Genomic DNA, 6,021 nt, shown 5'->3' on the forward strand with positions numbered 1-6,021 from the left:
TCCTAAGCACCACTGGGAGAGAGAGGCAGATCACAGGCAGGAGGAGCTGTATGGCATGCAAGGCAGGTGGCACGTGCTCAGTGCACAATGAGATAAAGAAGTACCATCACGAACACTGAGAAGAGGGGACAGTCACTGAGGAACGGACGCATCGGGTCACGCAACAGAGGAGGGAACCCAACCTCGCCGGAAGGGCTCACAGAGAAGGATGCAGAGGAAGGGACATCCCAGAAAGGAGTCATGCGCATGATGAGTGAAGGTCATAGCTCATCAGGAGAGAAGTTAGAAGAACCTGAGGAGAGGGGGCAGAGGGTGCCTTTAGCACGCACCCTTATAAGCGGGGCGCAGACACTTACTACACCAACGTCATGGGAAGAGGGGTTGACAGCAGAAAGACACTGCACGAGCAAAGGGACCAGTGGCTGAACAAATGAAGAGCCAGGGCAGAAAAGGAAAGATCAATGCTGACTGCACAAGTGAAGCTGGGAAAATCATGGTATCACTGACAGAAATAGAAAGAAAGAGCTGACTTGAGGATAAGGATAATGGCTCTCACTTTAAATATGATGAACAGAGGGTGACAACAAGCAACTTAGAGCATTGCCAGCTATTCATTAACCGTGTGGCTTTGGGAACATTATTTAACTTCTCTAAGCTCAGTTTTCTTATCTGTGAAATAGGAATCATAACAATGGTGTACAACTCATTAGCTTATTGTGAGGAGTGAATGGAATAGTGGCAATGCCTGGCAATCAAAAAATGACAGGTGCTTTTGCCATCATCATTATCCAGTTTATTATTTGACAAGCAGCCCAGTAGCTGTTTTTTTGCCACGTGAACTTACGGTTATCTGATACACCCTTTACCAGGTTCCCCCCCCCCCGCCCCCGCCAAGTACAACTGAGGTAACTTAAAACATTCTATTCTAACGGCAGTCCTTGTAAATTTTCCATAGCATTTGAGTCTGAGCAATTTACAACCCAGAGAAAGGCTCCAATCCGATGACAAATTTATCACTGCAAACCATTAAAACTAGTATGTCAGCTGACCCATCTGGATTAGATGCGAACATCTGACGGCTATGGTTTTTCCGGTAGGTTGAAATGGGGCTGCTTAACACCGAAAAAAAATGGAAAGAATACGATTTAATCATAATTTGCAACATGCTAAGGATCCCTTTGAGATTAGAGTTTTCTCTTTGGCTCTGTTTGCTTGGGATATAAGAAAATAAGATTAAATAAAGAGTATAAGATTCTATAGTATATAATGCAGACATGAGAATGGGGAAACAGAGAAGGTAAATTCCAAGTAAATCTGAGGATTTAACATTGTCATGACTGGTAATGCTGGGCAGCGAAACACATAATTTATCATGCACATAGTAAGTGCTTAATAAACATTTGTTAAATAATGCTGAAATTGACGATGTTTGATGACACTGATGAGCAAATTATTTGCATTTTTTTCATTTCTTGCCAAAGACATTAGAATCACTGTTTTCTTTAAAGAGCAAGCCAACAAGGGGGCCTGGGTGGCTCAGTCAGTTAAACGTCCGACTTCGGCTCAGGTCATGATCTCACAGTTTGTGAATTCGAGCCTCGCATCGGGCTCTGTGCTGATGGCTCAGAGCCTGGAGCTTGTTTCGGATTCTGTGTCTCATTCTCTCCCTGCCTCTTGCCCACTTGTGCTCTGTCTCCCTCTGTCTCCCAAAAATAAATAAATGTAAACAAGAATCTTTTTTAAAGAGTAATCCAACAAAAGGTATGAAAACAGAGAATCAAGGTATTTAAAGCTAGAAGGAGAGGCAACCGAAGTATAGGGAAGTTAACAGACATGCCCGAGTCAGTTCCCCACAATATGGGCTCCAAGCCTGAACAGCTGAATGACAGCCCAGGGCACATCCCACTCCCCCACCATGGAGAAGACAGAGGAATGGAGAAACTCAAGCCAGTCACTTTGGTGATTTGTCTGAAGGTCTAACAAAAGGTTGAGAAGAGTAGATGGATTCTGAGAAACGTGGACTTCAATTATTTAAGCCATAAATGTTTCCCATTATGATGTTTAAACAGTTCATGACAGTCTAAAATACAGAATTTTTTTTGGCCCTTAACACAGTCACATTTTACAGTTTTGCAGTATGAGGTTTTTGAGATTTTTATCAAAAGGTTTTATGACCAAATTGTCAGAAATCAGGGAATTTTATAAAAAGGGTGTACAATTCAGCTAAAGTGTTTTCATATATCCACAGCCTTAGGTCTCTGAAAAGGGTTATAGCCATAGATTATACAGCTCTATTTTTTACTGTGAAAATTTATATGCTGTCCAGATCTTTATTCCATTGAAAGTGAACTGGAAAGAGCCCTTAAATAAAATGATTCCTTCAAAAATCTGTAAACTGTAGTAGACCTGATTGATAAAGAGATTGAAAAATCCCTTTCAAGGGTGCACATGGGGCGAGATATAAAAGGGAAAGACAAAAAGGTTCTCCCCTGCAAGATGGATGTGCTTATTTGCGCTTCCAATCTGGGGTCAGACTGTCTGGGTCACAGCCAATTTCTGTCCGTTCACGTGACCTTTGCCAAGTCACCCAGCCGCTCTGCCCCCCTTGGTCTCCTCATCTGTAAAATGGGAGGAATAACAGTCGCCACCTCCCAGGGCTGCTGTGAGGATCAAAGGAGTTACCGACAAGCAAAGGGTTGGGGACAGGGCTTGGCACCCGCGTCGTGTTCACTATTTTATCACGTCCTCGAGACCACTGCCTCCCACTCCCCTCCATCCGCTCACCGTCTGTGCTGTTCTCTCTCTCTCCCTGGGTGCCTTTCCTCCCAGGGTTTTTCAAATCCGGACTCCGTTGCTAAATTCTGGGACTGCCCTGGCTGGAATTAAATCCTCTCAGCTTTCTGTGCTTCTGCAGTACGTACTGTTTTCTACCTAATCTTACAGTCACTCCCTGAAAGACTGTCCTGTCTGATTTGCTCTTATAGACCGGAAGGGACCCTCTTTAGTGCCTTACATATGGAACTCATTTGTGGAATGAATCAAGAGAGAGAGAGAGTTGTCATCTACTCTCTGATCAACTAGTGGCTGTTATTATCACTATTAAGAAGCAAGAAAGGCTGGTCCTGGGAGGCTCAAACTATAAAGTTGAGACAAATACCGTGACTGTCTTTTGGAAGAAAGCACAATTGATGAAATGCAAAGGGGATTTCATTTCACGAAAATGCAGCTGATCTCTGGAACAAAATCAACAGAATAACATCTCAGATCTGAAATGAAGCCAACTTGGTCAGGACCCCTGACTGGGCGGGGGGGGGGGGGGTGTGTAGTATTACTGTCATCTCTCCATTATCCGCAGTGGAGAGGCAGAGAAGACCTTTCAAGATGACTATCCATTCGGTAGTGGCAAATTATTGCTGAACTCAAAAGCCTTTTATGTTCTCCTGTTTCTTGCTCTATGATGGGCCGGACACCTTCACTAAAACATTAATGAACGGTGGGTGCCTATTAGGGGCCGCGCACGGTGTCCTCCCATGTGGTCCCTCGTACGACCCCCAAACAGCTCCGTGACGTACGTTCTCTCATAATTACATCTTACACATGAGGTGACTGACGCACACAGAGGTCAAGTAACTTCCCCAAAGTCTGTTGGCTAGTTCAATTCGTCTCACTTCAATCCCTCTTCTCATTTTTATTGTCCTACATGGGAGTGTAATGGAAACCAGCGTGGAATAGCTAGTGAAATAAGAGGCTACAGGAATTCTCCCAGGTCAAGTCTGACCTGGTCTGGTTGGGCAGGAAAGGCCAAGTGTGTGAACTGCAATGAATTTCAGGAGTCAAAGCTCAGGTTACATCCAAGTTGGCCTCCACGTCCCCGGGGATCCAAGCTAGTCAGCAAAGTAATGGACTCTCCGGGCCACACGATGATAATCTAGTGGATGTCCCGGATGACTCATTTATTTTAGCACAAGTGCAGCTAGAAGCTTGGGAGAAGGCAGAGTTCTGGGTTTGAGGGCAGGAAGCTAGAAAAGAGGTTAGAGTTTAGGGCAAGTCTTTGTGCTAATCAGGAAACTGCAAGAAGCTGGACTGCTGATCAGGACACACAGTGGGGTTAAGGAGAAGAGGAGTATGGGAAGGTGGTCCCTGGGATCAACCCTGATAGAAGCTACGCTTGCCACATTTGATTCCACTCTCCACACTGCAAACCACAAATCTGATCACGTCACTTCCCTACTTTGTCACTGATTTTCCATTGCCCTCAGGACAAAGTTCAAACTTCCTGAAATGTACAAACCCTCCATGATTTGTCCTGTGGCTACCTTTCCAGCCCCATCACTCTGTGTTTAGCCTTCTGGCCCTAGCCACCCACCCGCACAAACGAGAGCGAGTGGATTCAGTAACAGACCAGCTGTATGGAGGAACTCTCAGCTGGTAGAATCGCCAGGCTCTGCTGCTGACCTCTGCAGATGGATTCTGCGTAGGACGCTCTCTCCCTCCCTGCCTATTTCCATCCTGCACTCTCACACTGGCGATGGCTTTCTCTTAAGTCAGCCCCATGTCCATCCTCAGCCCCCATTAGGCATCCTTTCCGTACATTCCCATAATGCTTTGCAGTCACCTTTCAGGATTAACCATCTTGGATGCTAACTACCTATTTCGCCAACTGGACTATAAGCTCCTCGAGGGCAGGGCAGTGCTTGGCTTGTTTCCTTTCATATACTCCCAGTGTCTGCAATGCAGTAGATGATAACACATATTTATTTCTAAGACAGAAAAAGACATAAGCCTGAGGACAGAAGTGCACAGGGCAGAGACCCCTCCTAACGTGACTGGGGGCAAGAAGACAGGAGTCATGTTGCACGTTAAGTATACGGTGAGGACCACACATACGATCAGGCATCCAGGGAGGATCTGGAAACATTACCAAGCATCCACAGAGGGTCTAAATTTGAAAGCTGTATACGCTGTGTCCAACGCAGTCATCCCAACCAGCAATGTGTAAGTGTTCTGGGATATCGTCAGACTTTTACATTTTTGCTTACGTGGTAGGTGTGAAATTGTATTTCCTTGTGTTTGCGCATCTCTTCTGGTTTCCTCTTCTATGAATTGCCTGTTTGGGGTGGTGGGGTGTGGTGTACAGCTTTCTTTCTTTCTTTTCTTTTTTAAATTAAATTGTAGTAGTTCTTTACAAAAAATGTATTAGGTGTATTCTGAGTATCCATGTCACTTTGAGTGTTGAGAGCTTCCCACGGAAGATATGAGAGTCTGACTTTTAGCGTCTTTCACCTGTGGGAAGAAGCAGGAAGGACACCCGGGAACTGACATGAGCCTACTGGCTAGGGGAGAGGAAACGACAAAGAAAGAGAACTGGGGACACTGTGGTATAGTATTAGGATGTGACAAAGGGGAAAACATAAAGGCCATTTTGTTCTTATCATTAACAAAAGTGAGCTACTTCCCATGCTATGGATCAGGCTGGCGAGAGAAAAGACCAATGAATCTAAGGCTACTCATTTTGTGATCGCTTAAAGCAAACAACTTTTAGCAATACTACGAAGCCAGCCAGCAAAATAAATAGAAATGAGGTCCAAGGAATCGAAACATGAAAATTTGGAGAGAAAAAGATCTGCACAAAGCAAAACAGACCAAATACAAGGCGAACCAAACAAAAGCTAAATCAAATAAATAGGCATTGCCGTGCGCCCTGGAGGACTGCCAAGGAGAGTGAATTTCAACAAAGAAAGCGTCTGCCACCCGTTCGGAAAACTTCAATTCTAGAAGGGCTGAAGGAGGGCTGCAGCCACTGCAAAGCAACACGGGAGCTTTAGGGTGGAGAGACGGCAGATCAGAGGCTATTTCAGGCTCTGTAGACAAACACTAGAACCTTCCCCTAGCAAGACAGGAGCAGGTAGCCCACTCCCCCCACCTCCACTCCAACACAGCCCTTTGTAAGAAACAGGTCCAGTCACAGAAACTTGCAACATTGACATTGATGGCCAATTTGCAGATAAAAGCCCCACTGTC

General features: G+C 45.1%; 1 protein-coding gene across 12 annotated transcripts in view; it reads right to left on the minus strand.

The window, feature by feature from the left end:
• EFCAB11 (EF-hand calcium binding domain 11) overlaps nt 1–6,021 on the minus strand; it is a 156,385-nt gene that overhangs the window by 104,709 nt on the left and 45,655 nt on the right. The gene's annotated exons all lie outside the window — the stretch shown is intronic.

This window comes from Panthera leo, chromosome B3 (assembly GCF_018350215.1).
Source record: "Panthera leo isolate Ple1 chromosome B3, P.leo_Ple1_pat1.1, whole genome shotgun sequence".
In the NCBI taxonomy this organism is placed as follows: domain Eukaryota; kingdom Metazoa; phylum Chordata; class Mammalia; order Carnivora; family Felidae; genus Panthera; species Panthera leo.